Source organism: Periplaneta americana, chromosome 15, assembly GCF_040183065.1.
Source record: "Periplaneta americana isolate PAMFEO1 chromosome 15, P.americana_PAMFEO1_priV1, whole genome shotgun sequence".
NCBI lineage: Eukaryota > Metazoa > Arthropoda > Insecta > Blattodea > Blattidae > Periplaneta > Periplaneta americana.
This window is the reverse complement of record NC_091131.1, coordinates 2,575,814-2,600,054: the sequence shown is the minus strand read 5'-3', so window position 1 is coordinate 2,600,054 and position 24,241 is coordinate 2,575,814. Positions and strand designations below refer to the sequence as shown.

At 36.5% G+C, this 24,241-nt stretch overlaps 1 long non-coding RNA gene across 1 annotated transcript in view; it reads right to left on the bottom strand.

The window, feature by feature from the left end:
* Window positions 1-15,798, bottom strand: part of LOC138715598 (uncharacterized) — a 411,462-nt gene extending 395,664 nt beyond the window's left edge. Inside the window, exon 1 of the long non-coding RNA XR_011336508.1 lies at window positions 15,341-15,798. This is a non-coding gene — a long non-coding RNA (uncharacterized lncRNA). The remainder of the gene's footprint in view (window positions 1-15,340) is intronic.
* Between the last annotated feature and the right edge of the window lie 8,443 nt (window positions 15,799-24,241).

Sequence of the window (24,241 nt, the reverse complement as noted above, 5' to 3'; positions counted from 1 at the left end):
TGGTATTACACTGTCGAAGATCTTTGACAAAATATATATCAGTGTAATGGGTTTCTTCGATAAAAGATCTTTTATAAAATGTAAGTGCATCTTGTTATCTTTTATACAAGATCTGTCTAGCTTCATTCATTCATTCATTCATTCATTCATTCATTCATTCATTCATTCATTCATTCATTCATTCATTCCTTCATTCATTCCTTCATTCATTCATTCCTTCCTTCATTCATTCATTCATTCATTCATTCATTCCTTCCTTCATTCATTCATTCCTTCACTCATTCATTCATTCCTTCATTCCTTCCTTCCTTCATTCATTCATTCCTTCATTCATTCCTTCATTCATTCCTTCATTCATTCATTCCTTCATTCATTCATTCCTTCATTCATTCATTCATTCCTTCATTCATTCCTTCATTCATTCCTTTCTTCATTCATTCATTCATTCATTCCTTCATTCATTTCTTCATTCATTCATTCATCCCTTCATTCATTCATTCCTTCATTCATTCATTCATTCCTTCATTCATTCATTCCTTCCTTCATTCATTCATTTATTTTATTCCATAGATCTTACATGAGCAATGAAGCTTCAAGACGTGGAACAAGTCAAAATTTTACAATATTACAATTGAGGACCGTTTTTGAAAAACTTGCTAACTGAAAAAACTAAATTTTACAGGAGAGACAAAACACTATAGTAAGCAAGTTTTGCTGTATCTCTCACTTATAGCAGAAAGCAAGTTTTGAAAAAACGATCACATTTTGACACACTACAATGAAGAGAAATAATCCAATTTTACTAAGACGCTTTGAACATAATGTAGAGGCCTGCCTTGTGTCAACGAATCCATCAAAATCTCAATTTTGCAAATTTTGCAGTTAGCAAGTTTTGCAAAAACGGTCCTCAATTACAATTTTTACAAATATTTACAGTTTTACAATTTAGTAATTTTCTACAATTTTTACAAATTTGTGCAATTTTTTACAATATTTTGGCGAGATGTAGTGAGATGAGGCGAGGTCCGAGGATTCGCCAAAAGATTACCCGGCATTTGCCTTTTGGTTGGGGAAAACCTCGGAAAACCCAACCAGGTAATCAAATCAAAGGGGTTGATGCCGAGGACTCGCCATAGACCATCCGGCTTCAGTCCCACGGCTGGGGAAAATCTCGGAAGAAACCAATATGGCGGAATGTGTATATTGTTGGACTGTTTTGTACGATCAATATGCTGACGTGAGAATATGAAGCAAATGAAATGTTAGAAAACACAAAATACTGAATACAAAACAGAAATAAAACACGAGAAGTGTATACATACATAAAAAGAGCAGAGACTATAACTGCTGTACAGGAGAGGTGCACAAGTTTGGACAAACTGAAAATTATTTTCATCCATTCTCAAATACTTTATGTAAGTTTTCATGTGCTCGCATTGTACCCAAGCGAGGTTTGATGGATACTTTTCTTATAATCCATGGTTTAACACAGGCGTTTCTTTTTTAGTAATGTGCATAGACTACTGTAATATTTTGAACTAATTGTAGCTAAACATGCAGAGTCCTGTTCATCATTCATTTTTGCATATCTATATAATTTGAACTGGTAATGGAATTGTGGGTCCCTATCACCACGGCATGGCGCGTCCTCAGGTTGCGGATAGAGGAGACGGCCTCCAGATATGGAGGGCTAACAACCCATCACCGTAAAAAACAGCTTGTTACGTATCCCTATAATAAAACGTAGATGGGAGGATAATATTAAAATGGATTTGAGGGAGGTGGGGTATGATGATAGAGACTGGATTAATCTTGCACAGGATAGGGACCGATGGCGGGCTTATGTGAGGGCGGCAATGAACCTTCGGGTTCCTTAAAAGCCATTTGTAAGTAAGTAAGTAATGGAAATTACGGGAAAACGGCTGAACGGATTTTAATTAATGACCAGTCATTTTGAAGCTTGGCATCCAAGGATTTTCAGAAAAATAGTAACTTTCACTGAAGCGTTAGTTTTCCTACATAATTTTCCTACTTTCTAAAATTCATCTTTCGTCAATTTTGAGAACTAATTGCATTTCAGAATAAAACAAAACACGCACTACTATAAACAATAGGCTATTACACGAAGGCCATGACCTGCAGGATTGCTGACATATTTAGAGTTTAGATGGCTCAGATTCTCTGACATCATAATGTCAATATGTGGATCTACATTTGTGTAATTTTTTGATAACATATAAAAATAATTTACAGGTCTGATTCTCTGGTCTGTAGTTTTCCGAGTACAGCTGTGTATTGGATATTAAGAAGTACAAAACTTAAGAATGTTTGATGACATTATTACTATTAAAAATCAAATATTATTATAGTTAATGCAATTACGTGAGTTTCAGTAATTATAGGTACACATTAATGCTATATTAATATGAAAGTGAAACCTTTTGGGGTTTTATATAAAGTACACTCAAGAACTGAAAATGAATAGGTTCAAGGAAAAGTATTTGGCATAAAAACATTCAGAGGGAGTATATTAAAGTCAATACTAATTGTGTATATGTATTCAATTTCTCTTTTTTTTACTTAATTAGGTTTATTATTATTATTTTTAAGTTAATATTTGTATACCGGTATGTATTTTTCTGTATGTGATTTGATCCTGGTTGAGTGGAAGAGAAGGCCTGATGGCCTTAACTCTGCCAGGGAAAATAAAACTACTACTACTACTATTATTATTTTTTTTTTCAGTATTATAGAAGCAAATAACTTTCAAAATGTCTGGTATTCTTCATTGAAAATAAATCTGAACAATTTTTATTTGGACTTCTTATAACTTAGTTTACAGCATTTGCTGCACAAGCCACTAGTCTCTTAGTAAAAAAAAATATTTTGTTTAACTATAAATGGAGGCTGATTGTCCTTGTTCCTTAAATTTAGGTTATCTTTGATAAAATATTTTATGTAGTGTAATAAACTCAAAATCCTAATATCACAGTTCTTTGATAAAATATTGTATGATATACTTTGCCAAATAACTTTGATAGTGTAATAGTCTACCAGCTAAGCACCTCCTGTCTTCGGAAAGGAGAACCTGGAACCTGTTCAGGTTTATTATTATTATTACTATTATTATTATTATTATTATTATTATTTGTGTGCATGATTCCTTGATGAACTGACTCGTAGAAACTGAATACGAACAGAAACACGTCCTAAAGTTCGTGGAAATTGCTGTACGGACAAATCGATGTCCAAAACCACTTTTCAGTGTCACTGTTATTGAAATGCGTATTTGCGGGCAATCTTTGAACTTATTTTACAGCGTCGCAAAAAAAAAAAAGGAGAGGAAGAGAGAAAATAAATAAGAAAGAGGAAGAGAAATGGGAAGAAGGAAAGGAAATGAAGCGAAGAAGAACGAGACAAGATCTATGAAAACGTAAAGTAAGAAGGGATAAAAAACAAGCTACAGAAGAAACACTCACAAATTATAAGAAAGAAAACTAGTAAAGCGGAAAAGAGAAGATGAAAATGGGACAAGAGAAAGAAGAAATGCCGCTGTGCCTTGAATACCACCACCGGCACGTCATGCGACTTTGAAAATAAGCATTCAGAATTAAGCACACCTGATAGATGTCTCCTGTGAGCAAACTTCTCGCACAACACCATTAAAAAGTATCAAAGTAAAAAAAAAAAAAAAAAAATACCTGTTGAATAAACATATCAGCCACCACTTGTTCAACGAGTAACCATGGCAACAGCCTCTCTTGAGAAGCAAGACGAGAAATCTTGTTTTCATTACATCAAATGCGAAACTGCGTGGAGTTCAAAGAATGCCGCCATTCACAGATGAAAATTAATTGAGCTGTGACTGTTGGTTGGCTTGGTGGGAAGGTCAGTGCGTGTTTGCCAGACAGCACGCGTGAAAACAAGCGCGCTGACATCTGAAGTACGATATTGGGGAAGAGGATGCCTCACAATTCATGGTCGGGTTCCACGAGAAGAAACAGTGATATATAACAAAGAGTGTCTAGAACGAGTTGCTCGTATGTAAAGTGCGTAATAAAATACTTTATATTAACATAAGGCCGGAAAAGTTTGTCACTTTACATAGGCCTTTCTACGACACCAAACTGTTCACGTCACCTTACAATAAATGAATACCTGCCTGAACAACATAGGGTGCAATAGGAAGTGGAGAGATTTTGCAGAACTTTTTGTTAGTAAAATAAAATTTGTTCTGAAATATTGCTATGTTGTAAGTATTAGACTTACATTCCGTAACCAATGACTATAAATGTGACAATCAGTTAAAATAACACACTTTTTAATATTGCAATATGTCATTTTTTTGTTTTCTTAAAACTTTGCAAATTCCTACATACAGCATTGTTCTAGGCAGATATTCAAATATTCAATATGTCCACCTCCTGCCTGAATACAGGCTTCACGTAAAGTCTCATTGTCCCGCAAAGACGATTCCAAATTCCTGATGTGTTTCGCATTGCCTCACAGCTTGCTACAGTTCGATTACGGAGAGTTTTCACATCAGCCACCGAAGTCGAAAATAGTAATGATTCTAAATGACCCGACAAGAAGAAATCTAGTGGGATTAAATCAGGCGACCGTGGTGGCCAGGCAACTTGTCTACCTCTACCTATGAGCCGAACCCTTCGATGCAAATAATTGCTGGCACAATGGCTAAATGTGCGAAGCGCAATTGTGCCTACAGTGTGCTCCTCGACGAATGATCGGTGACGTGTCCAACACACCAGGTATGCTGTTTTTTTTTTCAGAACACTCCTGTATGCCTACAGTCGCTCCGTGAGTTTAGCCAAACATTTTCTGCGATATGATAATATTATTCCTATTGTCTACGTATGAGGAACTCATTACTGAAGTTATTCCGTGTATTTTTGAGACACCCTGTATGTACAGAGAGAAGAGAAGAGAAGAGAAGAGAAGAGAAGAGAAGAGAAGAGAAGAGAAGAGAAGAGAAGAGAAGAGAAGAGAAGAGGGGAAGGGTGGGGAGGAGAGGAGAGGGAAGGGGAGGAGAGCAGAAGACAGAAGAGAGGAGAGGAGAGGAGAGGGGAGAAGAGGAGAAAGGAGAGGAGAGGAGACGAGAGAGAGGAGAGCAGAAGAGAGAGGAGAGGAGAGGAGAGGAGAGAGGAGAGGAGAGCAGAGGAGAGAGAGGAGAGGGGAGGAGAGCAGAAGAGAGAGGAGAGGAGACGAGAGAGGAGAGGAGAGGAGAAGAGAAGAGAGAGGAGAGGAGAGCAGAGGAGAGAGAGGAGAGGGGAGGAGAGCACAAGAGAGAGGAGAGGAGAGGAGACGAGAGAGGAGAGGAGAGGAGAGGAGAGGCGAGGAGAGGCGAGGAGAAAGGAGAGGAGAGCAGAGGAGAGAGAGGAGAGGGGAGGAGAGGAGAAGAGAGAGGAGAGGAGACGAGAGAGAGAGGAGAGGAGAGCATAGGAGAGGAGAGGGGAGGGGAGGGGAGGGGAGGAGAGGGGAGGAGAGAGAGGAGAGGAGAGGAGAGGAGAAGAGAGAGGAGAGGAGAAGAGAGAGGAGAGGAGAGGAGACGAGAGAGGAGAAGAGAAGAGAAGAGAAGAGAAGAGAAGAGAAGAGAAGAGAAGAGAAGAGAAGAGAAGAGAAGAGAAGAGAAGAGAAGAGAAGAGAAGAGAAGAGAAGTCCTGTCGGCGCTTTTCCCCCCGTGTTGCCTACAGTAGATCTTCACTTGTCCCCCTCGCTTTGAAGTGATGTCAATTAGGTCACAGGACCCCAGAGTCCGCGGCTCCCCGCTCGTCGCTCGCATGTTTAATAACGATGCATCAACCGCGCTTCTTGCCACTTATATCTCGCGGGGTTGGCACTTCGTCACTGCAATTTTCATCAAGAGTTTATACATAGGAGATGACAATCATGATGGTGATGTGCCCAGTTCGAACCCTTATCAAAACGCTTCCCCTCCGCCTGTTTTCTGTTCTGATATTATTTATATTTTTATATTCAGTTTTAGGTTACATGTCCAACCCAATTATTTTTATATTTTTATATTTCATCTAAGCAACGTTATCAGGTTGAAATTTCAAATAGGTTTGCTGCTTTAGCAACTTCCGATGAAGCTAAGGACGAGTTAGACGTTAATAGCGTGTGGCACAATATCCGAGACAATATCAAATTGCAGCTGAGCAGAGCATAGGCTATCATGAAACTAAGAACTCCATATGTAGATGAGATTATTGGGGATCATCAGTGTGGTTTTAGGCGCAATAGATCGACTATTGATCAGATTTTTTGTATTCGACAGATATTGGAAAAAAAAGGGGAGTATAAGAGTACAGTACACCAGTTATTCATAGATTTCAAAAAGGCATATGACTCGGTTAAGAGAGAGGTTTTATATGATATTCTTATTGAATTTGGTATTCCCAAGAAACTAGTTCGATTAATTACAATGTGTCCTAGTGAAACTTACAGCAGAGTTCGTTTAGGCCAGTTCCTATCTGATGCTTTTCCAATTCACTGCGGGCTAAAGCAAGGAGATGCATTGTCACCTCTACTTTTTAACTTCGCTCTAGTATATGCAATTAGGAAAGTTCAGGATAACACAGAGGGTTTGGAATTGAACGGGTTACATCAGCTTCTTGTCTATGCGGATGACGTGAATCTGTTAAGAGAAAATCCACAAACGATTAGGGAAAACACGGGAATTTTACTTGCAGCAAGTAAAGAGATAGGTTTGGAAGGAAATCCCGTAAAAACAAAGTATATGATTATGTCTCGTGACGAGAATATTGCACGAAATGGAAATATAAAAATTGGAGATTTATCCTTCGAAGAGGTGGAAAAATTCAAATATCTTGGAGCAACAGTAACAAATATAAATGACACTCGGGAGGAAATTAAACACAGAATAAATACGGGAAATGCCTGTTATTATTCGGTTGAAAAAACTTCTTTTGTCATTTAGTCTGCTGTCAAAAAATCTGAAAGTTAGAATTTATAAAACAGTTATATTACCGGTTGTTCTGTATGGTTGTGAAACTTGGACTCTCATTTCGAGAGAGGAACAGAGATTAAGGGTGTTTGAGAATAAGGGTCTTAGGAAAATATTTGGGGCTAAGAGGGATGAAGTTACAGGAGAATGGAGAAAGTTACACAACGCAGAGCTGCACGCATTGTATTCTTCACCTGACATAATTAGGAACATTAAATCCAGACGTTTGAGATGCGCAGGACATGTAGCACGTATGGGCGAATCCAGAAATGCATATAGAGTGTTAGTTGGGAGGCCGGAGGGAAAAAGACCTTTGGGGAGACCGAGACGTAGATGGGAAAATAATATTAAAATGGATTTGAGGGAGGTGGGATATGATGATAGAGAATGGATTAATCTTGCTCTGGATAGGGACCAATGGCGGGCTTATTTGAGGGCGGCAATGAACCTCCGGGTTCCTTAAAAGCCAATAAGTAAGTAAGTAAGTAAGTAAGTAAGTTTGTATATTTCATCAGTGATCGGCTCTATGTGTTTAAATCTTCCTCATTAGTCTTCTGGTTCAAAGTATTGCACAAACCTGTGGCATCATCATTTTTGTTTGTTTTTTTTTTTTTTTCAATAGCTATATTTGTAGCATGTCAATAAAACTTTAAGCTTTCTCGTAAGTCGTTAAGATTGAAAATTCTTAAGGAGACACATAATCTCAAATACACTGTTATATGTACTGATTCCACAATTTTTTACCTATCCATCTGAAATCCTGTACAGGTATTTACTCTATTGTGGTAGTTGATTACGATACCTTACCATGTCAGGAAGCCTAATTACGAACCCACCTAATCTTTTTTCTTATTGGGTTATTTTACGACGCTGTATCAACATCTAGGTTATTTAGCGTCTGAATGAATTGAAGGTGATAATGCCGGTGAAATGAGTCCGGGGTCCAGCACCGAAAGTTATCCAGCATTTGCTCCTATTGGGTTGAGGGAAAACCCCGGAAAAAACCTCAACCAGGTAACTTGCCCCGACAGGGATTCGAACCCGGGCCACCTGATTTCGCGGCCACACGCGCTGACCGTTACTCCACAGGTGTGAAACCACCTAATCTAACCTAATATCACAAAAATAAGGAACATTTTCTTATGATCTATTACAGATATGGTTCTGAAATGTACACATTTGTTATATGTACATTATATGTAACAAATTTCATTTTTTTTTTTTCAAAATAACATAAAAAATTGTAGTAGTATTTGAAAAAGTATAGGCTATATACCATTTCTTCGCCAAAGTAAAGTTCTTTAAATATTTACCCAAAAACAAATTTTGTGCACGGTAATTTGCATTAAGAAAGAATAAAGGAGTGTGCAAAATTTCATAACTATCTCGAATAGTTTCTGAGAAAATGTTGCTTCTTTATTGAAAATTGGATACTGCGGATAACAAGTCGTAAAGTTTGAATATGCAAGCCACACGATTAATTATTATTTTTTTTTACCACTTGTAGCCAACAAAAACAACAACAGACAGACAGACATACACTGTTTATAGCACACGAAATAATTTATAAATCAATTATCCTAAATCCTGAAGAAGTATCATTTTTACAATTATTTTCTAGTCCACTTTCCTCTCCATATCCCGGGCCAGGTCGATGGCATTTAAGTGTGCTTAAATGCGACAGGCTCATGTCAGTAGATTTACTGGCATGTAAAAGAACTCCTGCGGACAAAATTCCGGCACATCCGGCGACGCTGATATAACCTCTGCAGTTGCGAGCGTCGTTAAATAAAACAATATTTTTCCTCTCCATGGTTATTTATAGAACTACTCTGTGACTCTTCTTGACTGAAATCCATTTAGACTAACATTTGGGCCGTCAACTTTAATGTATAGGTTCCCAACACTACGTAATATTTTTTTAGACTAGTTTTTAGAAAGTGATGTAGTTTTTGGTTAGTTTGGAGCTATATCTTCCCCTAAAATAAATATTAGGGGTATATTAACAATTATTAATAACTTATTATATATATACATCAGCTGCTTGTCTATGCGCTTCACGTGAATATGTTAGGAGAAAATCCACAAACGATTAGGGAAAACAGGGATATTTTACTGGAAGCAAGTAAAGAGATAGGTTTGGAAGTAAATCCCGAAAAGACAAAGTATATGATTATGTCTCGTGACGAGAATAATGTACGAAATGGAAATATAAAAATTGTAAATTAATCTTTCGACGAGGTGGAGAAGTTCAAATATCTTGGACCAACAGTAACAAATATAAATGATAGTCGGGAGGAAATTAAACATAGAATAAATATGGGAAATGCCTGTTATTATTCGGTTGAAAAGCTCCAGTCTGCTGTCAAAAAATTCTGTAAGTTAGAATTTATAAAACAGTTATATTACCGGTTGTTCTTTATGATTGTGAAACTTGGACTCTCACTTTGAGAGAGGAACATAGGTTAAGGGTGTTTGAGAATTAGGAAAATATTTGGGGCTAGGAGGGATGAAGTTACAGGAGAATGGAGAAAGTTACACAACGCAGAACTGCACACATTGTATTCTCCACCTGACATAATTAGGAACATTAAATCCAGACGTTTGAGATGGGCAGGACATGTAGCACGTATGGGCGAATCCAGAAATGCATATAGAGTGTTAGTTGGGAGGCCGGAGGGTAAGAGATCTTTAGGGAGGCCGAGACGTAGATGGGAAGATAATAGTAAAATGGATTTGAGAGAAGTGGGATATGATGATAGAGAATGGATTAATCTTGCTCAGGATAGGGACCAATGGCGGGCTTATGTGAGGGCGGCAATGAACCTCCGGGTTCCTTAAAAGCCAGTAAGTAAGTAAGCAAGTAAGTATGTATATATGTATATGTTTGTGTATATGTAAGTTTGGGCTAGCGAAGCATAAGAAGAACCTATTACAATACACAACACTCCAGCCTTGCATGACGTGATAAAATACGAACTTGTAATAATATCATCTTTGTTATACCGTTGAAAACACGTAGCCTAACTTAATCTGAAAATATATTTTATTCGGAAAAAGATGTGAAGTTATCAATGAGATTAACGATTAGAAACTCTAAAGCTATCAGCTCGCATTTTCTTCAAAATAAAAAATTGTGTTCTGCTTTTTAAATGACAGTTATCAACTGAGCTGTTATCGGCGAATTGGAGACAGCCATGGGATTACCCTGCATTCGCCTACAGTTGGGGTGTACTCCACAATGTACTCCTACAGTTTGAACCAATCATTAATTATCCTGCAGAGAAGTGGTTTGTTGAACCGCTGCAAAGCGATGTAATCACAAGTCCTACGAACTACGTTGCTAAACTGCTCTTCAATACAGTCTCTCAGATATCCCCCCCCCCAAGACTTCTGGCCACAGGTTGGCCGTCTTTTATTAAACCATATTAAAGTTTCTTTTCCGGTGCTCACTTCTCAGTAGGGAAGAAGTTCGTCTTCCTCTTGAAGGGAATCAATGCGCGTCCCTTGCACCACGCTCACCACATTACCCCGCAACTTATAATATTACTACAAGCAGTAGCATGAGCTGCTGCCAGGAAGCTTTTAACAGAAAAAGGATCATCTTCTGCGGACCTCTGGAATAAGAACTAACGAAGAGAACAGTAACATGCTTTGTGTGGAGTGTGGAATTGTAAGGGGCAGAAACATTGGTATTACGACGAAGTGAAGAGAAGCGACTAGAAGCATTTGAAATGTGGATATGGAGAAGAATGGAGTGTGTGAAATGGACAGACAGAATAAGCAATAAAACTGTGCTAGAAAGAGTGGATAAAGAAATTGATCAGGAAGGAAAAAAAAAAACATTTTGGGTCACTGAGAAGAAACTGCCTACTGAAGGATGAACTGGAAGGAATGGTAAACGGGAGAAGAGTTTGGGACACAAGAAGAAATCAGATTATAGACAACATTAAGATATATGGATCATATGCGGAGACTAAGAGGAGGGCAGAAAAGAAGAACTATTTGAGAATGCTGGGTTTGCGGTGAAAGACCTGGTGGCGATCAACAACGTACTCGACAGTTTTAAGTCTGTCAGTAGTGACAAGGTTTTTCTTCCGTTTACGAGACTTCACTCTTCAATATTTGAGCCGTTCAGAGCATAAGTGGTGTAGGTCAAAAATGGGTAATGAGGGTTAAAGTAAACATTCTGTAAAATACAGCGCAAAGTAGCAATTAATATTCAATTTATTTAAACTATTAGTAGTCAGTGAATAGCAAGAAGGACTTATTAATTGCTACTTTGCGCTGTATTTTACAGAATTTTTACTTTAAACCTCATTACCCAATTTTGACTTACACCACTTTTGCTCTGAACGGTTCATTTGTACCGTACTGATCTGACGTCACTCATAGATCTAGCAGTACCTACTTTGAAGTTTACGATATCATTCTTCACAAGCTGAAATTTTGTGAAAGAATTACTGTCATATGTTTTAGATAGAATAACACAGATTTAAAGTGAAAGTAAATACTGTTAAATAAAGAAAAATACAAGAGCAGTAAAAAACCTTAATGTTTTTAGAATGTACAATATACAGATCTGTGTTACGAAGATGTAAGTTGATTGTGCCAAGGACATGCTGTTTCATTTTATGAACCATCATTCGAAAAGTCAACATAACAAGGAATCATATAATATATGTATCCAAATAAAGCGCACATAAGCTTTTTAATCCACAAAAATTAAGACAGGGTTACTAAAAAAGAAATAGATATTTTCAATTCTGTAAAAAAAACCTGTGATATCGACATGCATTTCACGCTGTTAGGTTGTGCAACCGTAGAAGTTGCGATAAGACACACTGTTGGTACGACTGCGCTGATTGTTGCGCTGGCACAAGCATTATAGCTAAGATGGCTATCTGTGATATGGACATGCATTTCACGCTGTTAGGTTGAGCAACCGTAGAAGTTGCGATAAGACACACTGTTGGTACGACTGCGCTGATTGTTGCGCTGGCACAAGCATTATAGCTAAGATGGCTATCTGTGATATGGACATGCATTTCACGCTGTTAGGTTGAGCAACCGTAGAAGTTGCGATAAGACACACTGTTGGTACGACTGCGCTGATTGTTGCGCTGGCACAAGCATTATAGCTAAGATGGCTATCTGTGATATCGACATGCATTTTGCGCTGTTAGGTTGAGGAACTGTTGATAGGGGGAGGGAACTTCTTCCAACAAGATGGAGCACCGACTGGTACTGGGTGTTAGAAACACTTCCACAGAGCTGAATCGGACGTGCAACAGATGACAGCTATGGCCACCAAGGAGCCCCGATCTCACATCATGCGAGTTTTTCCTTTGAGGATTTTTGAAGGACAAGGTTTACGTCCTCCCACTTCCTAATAATATAGATGGCTTGAAACAACGCATCACGAGAACTGTGACAAGGGGTACCTCGAAGAATATGTTTCAAACCAGGATGTGAAGAACAGAATAGAGGCAGAAGTCCCGGGTTTATAGCAAAGTGTCATAAACAATTTCCGGGTAACATGGCAACAAACCATAAGATAACTGGGGGATCATTTGAAATGTAAATTAAAAAAAAAAACATACCAATAAATTGTATTGTTCAAGCCGTATTCTGTGTTATTTTGATATTTCTGAACCTCATGGTCACTTTAGAATAGTACTCTAAAATTCGTCAGTAGCAACTACCGGATACTTTACATAGCAGCTAGAATTACGTGAATTTTACACAATAATTCATACAAATACAGCTTTTATTAGGCTCAAATATTTTTGCCTGAAGAAGTTTTAAATCCCAGAAGGAGTACTTAGGTAAATAATTAGATCTATGTAACAAAGACGCTTTTCAACATTTAGGCCTACTCTCTGCGCGTGCGTCGCTATATATCTAAATGAAATACATATATATAACGACACTGTATCAACTACTAGGTTATTTAGCGTCGAGATGGTATGAGGCTGAGGATTCTACATAGATTACCTAACATTCGCCTTACGGCTGGGAAAATCTCGGAAAAAAATCCAAACAGGCAATCGAACCCATGCCCGACCATACCTCTGATTGGCAGGCAAGCGCCTTAGCCGTCTGAGCTACTCTGGTAGCTGTGTTTCATATTATGCCTAATCACACGATTTTATGAAGAAAAAAATTCATTGCATAAGAAATTAAGAAATCATGGGCTGTGCTTGTATGCTTCACTGAAGACTCGTTTCAAATATAAATCACTTCACTTTACGTGCGGCATATCCGTTGAATTGACTCGTGAGTGTGAACGAACTCCATGAAATGAAGTTCAGAGAATCGCTGCACTCCGACAAACGACATCAAGAATTCTGAAACGCACACTTCCGTGAAAATGAAATTTGAAGAGCATATCACTGCGATAGAAACTGAAACCAGACGCGTTAAATGGATTGCACATGTCTGAGATCTTCCGACGGAAGAATGGATGACTCAGAAGGCTGCTGGAAGAAATTAATGTAAGAAGCAAGAAGTTCGCCCAAACACTGCAGTCCGTATCTTGTACAGGATTTAAAATTCCTCTGAACATGTAAATGGATGGCTTACTGTTTAGGCAGACATGATAATTACGATGGTAACGATTATGAAGAAGAAAATGATGACAATGTAACAATAACTATAGCTTTACGTTCAACGGTTATAAAAATTTACAATACGTAAGTCGGAAAAAACAATAGTATACCCCGACTATAGAAAACTATCATGGAAGTACAGTGCTGAAAGAAATTGATGCATTATATCTTATTGAAATCTTATGAAAATATATGTAAATTTATTTTTGTACCAAAAAATGATTGCATATTTTTTTTATAGGTTTGGAATAGCTAAATTAATATGAAAGTATTTTTCTGAAAAAAAAAATTATATATATATTGCACATTTCATAAGTTTGGAATTTCTTTGAGCACTGTATTTTCATGTGATGATTTTCCAAACGTCTGCCCGTAGAAAAGACGACGCATTGGGTCTAAGCAGATAATCACAGATTTTAACACTCATAAATTTGTATATATATGATCTAGTACTTTACACTCGACAAAATATCGACAATTACTCATTAGTGGCCAATATACATGATCATGAAATTAGAAATAGTGAACAAATTAATATTCCATATTGTAGATTACAGAAGAGCAACACAAACTTTTTAATTATGGGAATGAAATTATATAATAAGCTCCCCAGTCAATATTATAAATTACCAATCAATAGCTTCAAAACTAGATTTTACAATTGGTTATTAAATAACCTTTTTTATTCTGTTGCTGAGTTTTTCAACAAAAATTTGTATGAAATTGTATTTTAATAAATAAGTTTAATTTCAATTTAGTTAGTTTTCTTTAATCTAAAAGCTTCAAATTACTTCAGGTTTTCATTGTATTATTTAAATTTTACTGTGTCTTTTATTAGTGTTTTTAATATGTATTTACATGTTTTCTGATGAAGCCTAAAACTGTATGTCTAATGGCCAAATAAATTGAATTGAATCCAGCGTAAGAAACTCCGCTCTCCTTAATAAGAGCCAATTTATTATTAAAATGGTGATATCTTGATAATTATTACGGTGGTATAGATATTATAGCAATGTTAAACAGAAAATTAAAAAGAAACGGTATTATTCTGGAAAAAAAAAAGACGATCTGTTCACCATAAAGCGTCTCACAGAACCTGCGGGGAATCGAAGCTCGTACTTCTGAACTGAAATCAACTTCGGCTTAGCAAACGCAATGATCACTTCACAATTCCCATTATGTACTAAAGGCCTACAACAATGGAAGTAGAACAAAAAAAAAGGTCTGGTCTGGTAATCTATAGATTTTTCCATTAAGAGCAAACTTCTACGAAATTTGTATCATTTCGAAGTTGCGCTACCACTTAACACAAGTATTGTCCAAAAATAGTGTAGATATGTAATTTATTTCTTTGTTAGTTGCGGTAAATTAGATTTAAATTACTATTTACTCACACTTTATAAATGTCACAATGCATTAGAGAAAAAAAATGACGTACGATGTATTTCAGTATCTTAAAAGGTCATCACCATAGTAACATATAAAGGAAAACAAAAGGACAGTATTCTTTCAAATAAAAGACAAGAAAGTGCGCACATACAACTTATTTCGAAACATTCTATTGTTACAAGCGACGTTGCATTATCTATTCATTATTTTCGGTTCCGGAATTTGAGTTGCATTTCCGGACGCTTCGGCTACCGGAAACCAGTTTTACCGCATTAGCAGCGCTTGTGGAATAAGATACTTCACACAATGGAGTTTCATTACAGTGTATTAACATGCTGTATACAAGATAACGTACCTGCATTTTCGAATACAGACGTGGCTCGAGGCTTCAGGGTGGACGATTACTTGTACAGAGGATTAAAAAAAAAAGAAGAACCCATTTCCTCCGATCTTCTTTTATTCTGACACTTGAAACAAGATAGGAAGGAGGGGAAAAAAGAATGTTCCTTCCATCTTCCTTCTTCAACATGGTTCTTCGTCCAGGAGAAAAAAAAAAGTTGGGGAAGAAAAAAATGTGTGAACAAAGGATCCCCATCGAAGGTATAAAAAAGATTGAAGTCACTTCAAAAAATTCTCATTCGAGGCACAAAAATGTTGCAAAAAATCACAGCATTCAAAAAATATTTGCTTGCACATTATACAAAATATTACGAAATTTATTTTCATACCGAATTATGAAAAAAAATTATTTTAAAACATAATCACAGTAAACGGGGCGCGTTCAGTAGCAGCATGCCCGACTTCCTACCTCACAGCTCGCAACTCTACTGGAGAGCTGCTAGAATCCGAGACTCAACGATCGTCTGTTATTTCGAGCTTCGTGCATTTCCGGTAAACTTCGGCGGTACGTCAATAACCAAACTGCCTTCTGCTGCGCTGGCATACGTACAGTCCCTGCAACAAGTTCAGCTTCCAGCAATATGTTACCCAGGAACTAACCAACCCCCACTATTCTTTAACTAGATGAAGAGACATGATGATAGCGGAGTAAGTAATTTTAAGTTACTATCAAAGCCACACGTATGCAGCAAATGGAGTCAAATATGAAACCAGATTTCTAGTGGTCACATCTTTGTAAATGACTGTACCTTTACGAATAAAGAACGGGTAGAGCATAATGCGAGAGAGAGAGAGAGAGAGAGAGAGTGAGAGAGAGAGAGAGAGAAATGTCGAAACAAAGAGCCAGTGAAAAAGAGAGACAGAAGAAAAAACACACATTTAAAAAGGTGCTAGTCCTCTTTGTTCCATTTTTGAATAAAATTCCAACCAACCAACCACCTGCCTGTCAATGTATGGACAGAAAAAATATGCCTTCATGACGTCAGGATAAAGAAGTACGGAAAATAATAGATATATGAGAATTGTTACAATGGTAAATATTTTCTGTTTATGAAGGCAAGCCTAAATTATTTTACAATGAGTGAACTGGTCTGCGCATGCGTCACAATTCAAAAGTAATGATGTACAGTACGTGTCGTAGGCTTTTCATGAAACCCGTCTCTTCACTAAGGTCCTTGACACATTATGAAAAACCGGCATAGTGCAAAACTATAAGATTACACTTTGTGTTGAAGTGACTTGTTTTAGGAAGATAATGTATTTCAATTCTTTACATTATCTGACGAAATGTCTATTTAAAATTAAAATTCATAAACTTAGTATAATTAAACAGAAGTAAATTACATCAAAACCGCAAATGAAGCATCAATATTATTCATCTACGACGAGGAATACAATGTATTATGTTTCCCATAAATCGTTGCGTACCTGATCAGCAGTATACTAACTCAGGCTTTCAAGGAACCCGGAGGTTCATTGCCGTCCTCACATAAGCCCGCCATCGGTCCCTATCCTGAGAAAGATTAATCCAATCCCTACCACCATATCCCACCTCCCTCAAATCAAATTTAATATTATCCTCCCATCTATATCTCGACCGCCTCAAAGGTCTTTTTCCCTCCGGCCTCCCAACTAACACTCTATATGTATTTCTGGATTCGCCCATACGTGCTATATGCCCTGCTCATCTCAAACGTCTGGATTTAATGTTCCTAATTATGTCAGATGAAGAATACAATGCGTGCAGTTCTGCGTTGTGTAATTTTCTCCATTCTCCTGTAACTTCATCCCTCTCAGCCCTAAATATTTTTCTAAGCACCCTATTCTTAAACACCCTTAGCCTCTGTTCCACTCTCAAAGTGAGAGTCCAAGTTTCACAACCATACAGAACCGGTAATATAATTGTTTTTATAAATTCTAACTTTCAGTGTTTTTGAGCGCAGACTCGATGACAAAAGCTTTTCAACCGAATATTAGCAGGCATTTTCCCATATTTATTCCATACACTCTTCAATTCTAACACAACACTTAATGCCATTTACTTCAGCTTACTTGTGTGACAGTACATTTTATACTCCGATCTTCTTGAAGAATAAACATAAAGTAAACTTACTGCTGAGGCAGACTTGCGACTTCAAGTAATGTCCAGTTATGCACGAGTTAAAGCTAACCTTGGTTAATTTTACGGTCTGAGTAAAGTTGCATAAACATTGCTTCCTTCTTATTATATTGTAGTTAAAGTTTACTCCCGGTTAACATTCTGATGAGAAATTTGCAGCAGTTGGTACATACGTTTGTCAGATGTTTATAACTTACTGTCATTTATTTTCATTGGTTTCCATGGCAACAAATCCGTATAAATGTAATTGACTGACGTAAAAACGACAGAGGAATTTCTCTTTAACGAAAAAATAAATATTAAACTTTCTTAAAAAGTTCAAAGAAAAATAAAGAAATATCACTGAAAATGTTGAGAAATGGGACAATGCTGAAAATTAAAGAGAATCTGTAATGTGGAAGCGTAATAAGAAAGCTTGGGAGGAATTATGTGAAAGATTTGAACCATTAAGAGGCACTAAGACCAGTTTAAAATATTTCATTTTGATTCTTGCGTACACTACTTTTAACACTTGAATATAAGTAATTGATTAATTAGCGGACTTACTCGTGTTAATTATGTAAGTTTGTGCGGCTTACAGCTGTTTCGGTGCTTATCACACCATCCTCAGAGCCTACTAGATCTCTGCGTCATCTCGAACTTCTTTGCCTGTTATGTGGGTGCGTTTGAGTGTTGAAAAGTGGAGTCAAATAGTGTGTGCGTACTGAAATTGATCTGTGTGTTGAGAATTTGATCGGGGTGTGTTTTAGTGTGTCTGTATATTTCATATTGTTCTAGTGTGTTGAGTTTTTGGTTCTTGGGTTGTATGTGTAGGATTTCCATGTCCGCATTTATGTTATTGTATGTATGGTTAGCATTGGTTATAAAAATATTGGAAGTTTTGTCTTGCTGAATCGCTCAAAACTTTTGTAAAAATTTGATCTTGTTTTGAATATTTCAAGAATTTTCACGCGCGTATCTGTTCACATCAGTACAGGTAACACTTTCAAAGGAAACTAAATGATATATTTTCCTTTCGCCATTTTGTTCATTCACCAGAATATAACCTCAACATATCATCTGCTTATGACTTTATTGAAAGATATGTTATGATATGTTATGATATAAGGCTTCTAACCTGGTAAGTCACTGTACAGCCAAACGGTTGGTAAAGTCCCAGTAAATGTAACCCTAATCTTAGAACTGGCGATCGTAAAAATGAACATTAGAGTATCTACAATTGAATTAGATTGAAACTGAATGAGCTAAAACTAAAATTTAAGGACGGTTAATTCACTGTGTTATGCATATGTTTAAAGAGGGGATTATCATTGCTACGGAACGGATTTCCAGCTTTGTTTACTACATCCTGGACTATGTTATTCTACGTTTCATCTACACACGATCCCACTATTAAAATTCTATGCAACGTAAAACGCCTAAATAAACCATAAACTCCTATAAATGGCTAAAGCTTATGTTTGCATCTGAATAGCGCATTTTAGTATTTTGCGTATATTTAGAATGAAAAGACCGGTATTAAATTGCAAAAAATGCCCAAAAGGTTACGAAAAATGGGTACTATTTAAAATAAAAAAATACCTTACAGACAAACAATGTCTGGCAAGTTCGTTCCATATTGGTCTTAGAAGTGGAGGGAAAAAGCTTTTACCTGGAACCGAAGTTCGTGTGGAAAAGTCCATTTAGGATAAAAGGGGTGGTAGGTTCTTCAGGTTAGGCGAGAGCTTACAAATTAGTTTTCACGTCACTGCACCCCCGTTATGCGAAATGAAGCTGATCAATCAGCAATCACTGTCTTTCATTGATTATAGTTTCAATCTTCAATTCGGCAGCACCAATTAACCCATATTATCAAAAAAGTGCTTTCCATACTAAATTCCTTAAACAGCATTCGAAAATCCTTCCGCTATCACTCAAGAAAATACCAGTGGAAACACTAGTAATGCCCCACTTCGATTATTGTGATTTTCTACTGACTGACCTCAATGTCAACCAATCGCAAAGATTACAACGTGTTCATAATTCTTGTGTTCGATTCGTCTGCGATGTCCGTCGCGCTGACCACATTACCCCATCCTTCCAAACTCTAAACTGGCTACGGCTTAACGAACGTAGAAATTTTCATTCTCTTGTTCTCCTTTTCCAAGTCCTTCACACCTCTACACCTAGCTACCTTGCCTCCCGTTTCAGTTACCTGTCATCATATCATAATCTCTTCAAACGCACGCAAAATAGCCGCATACTAGCCATACGAACACATAAGACATCATCGTATTCATCATCATACACAATCTCGCTCTCGCGCTTATGGAATACCCTACCCAGTGACATCAGAGACTGTCGGAATTTAGTAGCGTTCAAAAGCAAGCTTATGAAGCATTTTCTTACTGCGTAGAGTAGGTTTAATTTTTACTTAGTTAATTAAAAAAATGTCTCTCTTCTTAATTTTTACAATGAACTGTCTAGCTTTTATTAGTCTGTTAATCTTTTAGTACTTTGATTTTTGTTGTATTTGTATATTCAATATTAATTGTAATTATAATTGTAATTGTATTCTTAATATTGTAGTTGTTATCCCCTGGTTGGGGGGAAGAGAAGGCCTGATGGCCTTATTTCTAGCAGGTTAAATAAATACATAAAATAAAAATAAATAATTCTTTGTACATAAATTGAATATTTACTAGAATTAAGATTATTAATTGTTATTTTATATCAACTCCTAAAAGTCCAAAATTGGATTTAAAAAGTCCTAAATCTCTCTTTGTTAGCACCTGGAAAGCCGTTTCCCAAAGGTTACCAGCCTAAATTACATAAACTAGTTTGTGAGTCCGCTAAAATGAAATATGAGCTCCAAGATATCCCTACACTCAAAACACTGGGCAGCAGTGCTGTAGGCTACTTCAGCAAGTTCTAGGAGATGGAACTGTATCAAACAGCGGTTTGAGCTACATACTTGATTAATAGGGAGCGGATATTTATGTGCTAAAAAATTTAAATATATTTATTTTTATGTGCTAAAAAGTAAGAAAATATTTGCTAAAAATATTTTTTTTAATATGACAAAAATACCTTACTTAGCTTGAAAAAAAAAAATGTTACTAGGTACTCACCAACCACACTTGAGTGCTAGTAGTTGTCCGAGAATTGCAGTGAACAAAGGTCATCTCCAAATTCTCCATCACAAATGCATGCCGATTATCTCTGAACAACGACTTATACTGTGAAAACGATCTTTCCACATCACAGGACGTCAGACGTGCATATTTAAAGAGAGGAATATCACAAACACAAACACCGTCAATTTCACCTACAGGCACATCCTCCAATACTTGAGCAACTTCACACATTTTTTTATATTCACTATTTTTTCCATTCCGGAATTTGCCCCTTAGTAATTATTGTACTTCTCAACCTGGTAGCGAGTCTAGTTTAATTTCCACGGCACGCACCTCCCTGTTTCAGACAACAGGTTTTTGGATGTTTGGAGTTTTTTATGGTGTCACACAAAAAGCTTAAATTTGCTAATAGGAAAGCCAAATCGTTTATTAAATAACCATCTTTCAGTATATCTTGAAGGATATCGATTGACGAAGCCCGATAACAGGAAATTACAAGATGTATTGCCTTACTTGACAGGCATGAGCGAGAGACGAGAGATTTATTTAAATTAAATAGCCTAATATTTATACAGGAGCTCTTATCTGTTGTGTTTCACAAAGAAAGCGTGGAATGAAATCATCTTCAGCAACAATAAACATTCCTAATTATGTGTTACAAATCTCTCCTCCTTGTCCATGTTAATTTATTCTCTAATAATAACACTGATATGCTGCCTAGCAGTTCTCAGAACTTGAGGCGATACTATTACGAAAATGGATCACGGATACACCACACAGCGTTTAGAAACACGAAGCAACCAAGAATTCTTAAAAAAGGTAACGAACTTCTGAGTGATATAATTGATTTAGTTTTAAAATATTTAAAAGTTTTTATAAAAAATATTTAAGTAAAAGAACTCCAAGATTTATGTGTTTATAATAGATTTCCTGAAAATATGTATTTACATAATTTTTTTTGTGAAAATATGTGTTTTTATGTAGAATAAAATTCGGGTTTTAAACTTGAAACTTCATGTTCGGAATTCTTAACTTTGTTAATTGTGTTTTATCACACGCAAAAATAATATTTAATTACATAGGAAAACGCTCCTTATTGATGAAGTCCTGAGCCACTTGTATTTTATATTTATTTCCTAAAAACCTGGTTCTTCATGACATGTTTTTGAAGAGACGGTTTCATGAAGAGTCTACGACAAGGATTTCTTTTTCCGGAAGGGTTGGACTTCACGAGGCTATTCCAATAAATAAGCGAAGTTCTTCTTTATGGTGGCATTTTGCACAGATATCTTATTTTGACTGGACACTGGACAGACAGCCGCCTCCGCTGCGTTGGTAAGAGGGATTCGAACTGAGACCTGGTTACAGAGTTACATAACCATTGCTGTTTACTGAATTTAGAACGGTTCTACTCAACGCCTCCTTCGTCTTGGTTGCTTCCACATTCTTGATTTCTGACAATAAGAATTCACAATTTCATCTCTCTCATTCAATTTTGTCTTTAATTGCTTTCAATACCCTCCATTCCCCCCCCCCTCGCTTGTTCATTTCCTTTTCAGTTCCTCTTCTTTCTTGCTAAGCTCTCTTCCTCTCTTCTCTGCTTCCTCACTCTCCTTCCTTCCTTTTAATTTTTCTTCAGATTTCTCTTTCTTATTTCTCTTGTCTTGTCCTGTTCTCTCTCTCTGTCTCTCTCTCTCGTGTTCAGAAAAATCTTTCAAGTTTATTTACATACGGAATAACGAATATTAATTAATTCTACATCTCTCTTTAATTTTCACTTTCTATATATCATTTTTAATTATTTATTTATTAATTCTGGCGGAGTTCAAGCTGTCAGGCCTTCTCTTCCACCCAGTCAGAAAAAAAGTTTATACAATACTGCATGTTAATTATATAAGTTAATAATTACAGATTAATATTAAGAGAATATTTAAAGATTAAAATCTATATATATATATATATATATATATATATATATATATATAATTTGAACTGGTAATGAAAATTACGGGAAAACGGCTGAACGGATTTTAATAAATGACCCCTCATTTTGAAGCTTGGAACCCAAAGTTTTTCACAAAAATAGTAGTTTTCAGTGAAATGTCAATTTTCCTACATCATTTTCGTATTTTCCAAAATCCCTCTTTCGTCAGTTTTGAGAACTAATTAATTGCATTTCAGAATAAAACAAAACACACACTACAATAAACAATAGACCATTACACGAAGGCCATGACCTACAGGATTGCTGACATACTTAGAGTTCAGATGGGTCAGATTCTTTCACATCATTATGCCAATATGTCGATCTTCATTTGTGTAATTTTTTGATAACGTATAAAAATAATTTACAAGTCTGATTCTCTGGTCTGTAGTTTTCCGAGTACAGCTGTGTATTCGATAGTAAGAACTACAAAACTTCAGAATGCTTGTTGACATTATTACCATTAAAAATGAAATATTATTATAGTTAATGCAACACATAATGGTATACTGATGATATGAAAGTGAAATCTTTTGGGGCCTTAAGTAAGTAGACGCATAGAAAGAAGATTTTATATTAGATCTTCATTTCTATAATATACTGAGTAACGGCTATATTTTACTGAAAACTATAAAACTTACGTAACAGCGTGGTCGATCGACGGATGTTGCGTCAACATTTGTTGAGACTATAAATTAGGATTGCCTATAACATCGACATCAACGTGAAGTTTCGATTTTATGCACGAGAACGTATAATCTCATAAACTTCTTTCCATCTGACTGTAGATAATTATTTTAAGAGAAGTAATATAAAGATAACGAGATACTAAGGTTATTGTTATGAACTTAACACTACTTGTATTAAACTTGTAGGATATGTGGAAATCAAACCACAGTAGGCCTTATAGAGAACATATCTCTATACTGTGATCAAACAGTGGTTTTCTTCCTGCTCACAAGGAAGTAATGCCATTGTTATAACTTCTGTCGCACGTAATTTTGACGTATAATGGATAAACAATTGATCCTCACTACTTTTCCCGCCAAGAGAGCACCTCCTTCTTCTAGCTATGCCTCAGTCTTTCAGTTGCTGACTATAGTAGTCGTGACAGCAGGTTGCAACTTACACGCTTGGCCAACTTATTATGAGATATAATTATTTGGAAGTGTACGTCAGATTTAGGTATCAATAGTATTAATAGAACATTTTCTGTTAGTGCAGTTTATTTATTCCCTTAAGTGTGTTTTATCTAACAAAGTAACACTGGATGAAAACTTACGTGGTGATCGACACTACTCTGCAGATCACAGATGAAAGTTCAGATGATGATGATGATGATGACGTTGAAGGCAATGTAGAGATTGAATATGAAACTTGTGACAATGACAAGGATCTAAGATACAGTAGGAGAGATTGAGAATCACGTAGAAAGAAAGCGAATGGAGAAAGAAGGCAAAAAACAAGAAAACAGGAAGAGAAGAGAAGAGAAGAGAAGAGAAGAGAAGAGAAGAGAAGAGAAGAGAAGAGAAGAGAAGAGGGCAAAGGGGAAATAGGAGAGGGCAGAGGGGAGAGGGCAGAGGGCACGAGGGCACAAGAGCATGAGGGCCAGAGGGCATGGGAGCACGAGGGCAAGAG